The 993-nt window shown below is 70.6% G+C and overlaps 1 pseudogene; it reads right to left on the reverse strand.

Annotated features, from left to right (window-relative positions):
* Window positions 1-643: 643 nt before the first annotated feature.
* On the reverse strand, window positions 644-735 carry LOC123629136 (annotated as a pseudogene).
* Window positions 736-993: the final 258 nt, after the last annotated feature.

A 993-nucleotide genomic window follows, 5' to 3' on the forward strand; every position in this document is an offset into this window, starting at 1 on the left:
TCGTCCTCCGGGCTGGGACCGGGGTTCCCGGGAGGAGCGCGATGGTCGGTGGGTGGGGGAGACGGGGCGACCGAGGCGCCGGCGGGGGAGGGGCCGCGCCGGTCTGGCCGCCGCGGCCCTCTCCGTCGCCGCGGGGGCGGAAGGGGTGGCCCTCCGGTCGGGGGACCGGCCGGTCCCCCCCGCCCTTCTTTCCCCCGAGAGTCGGGGTCGACCAGGAGGCCGGCGGGCCCCCGTGAGGGTAGGACGGCGGGGACCCGCTGTCTCCGCGCTCGCGCCCCCGCCGGCGCCGCGCGCGGACGCCGCGGTACGCGGGGTCGACCAGATGTCCCCGTCACACTCAGTCTCGGCGGGACCGCGGCCGGGGCCGGGCTCCTCGACGCTATGCCAGCGGTCACCGCCAGAGGGCTCCGTCCTCGCGGACTTCTCCACTCTTTTCTTTTCGTCTCCCTCCTCCCGCCCCGTCCCCGCCCCCCCCCCCCCCCCCGCTAGCTCGCTCGCTCGCTCCTTCTTCCTTGCTTCGCTTCCAACCCCCCCCCCCCGCCCCCTGTTTTCCTCCGCACGCGCGCAGTTATCAGGCTCACGAACTCTCCCGGGGACCTGGCGTGACTTTCATCGCAAACCGCCCCCCCCAATCATGGTTTCACGTCACGCGGGGGATGTGCCGACACAGCAGGAGGCACACCTCACACGTGCGTGTGAACACGCAATCACCACGTTTATGAACTGGAAAGGGATCTGTCGGGTGTGACTTTGCGATCACTTCCCCTCCCCCCACCCCCCGCTGAGAATGAGTTTCCCCGGCCTCCTGTGGCCGCCTGGTAATCGCCTGCAGACGCCGTGACCCGGGTCCGCCACAGGTTGCCCTCGGCTTCCCTTCGCGCAGTGCCCTGGGGTCCACCAGATGTCTCTGGCCAATTGGGGCCGTAGTGTGCCCTTGACGGTGTGGTCACTAGGTGTCGCTCCGCGCTCAGTATTCTTCCTTCTCGCTGTGAC

The sequence above is a fragment of the Lemur catta genome, chromosome Y, assembly GCF_020740605.2.
Source record: "Lemur catta isolate mLemCat1 chromosome Y, mLemCat1.pri, whole genome shotgun sequence".
Classification (NCBI taxonomy): Eukaryota; Metazoa; Chordata; class Mammalia; order Primates; family Lemuridae; genus Lemur; species Lemur catta.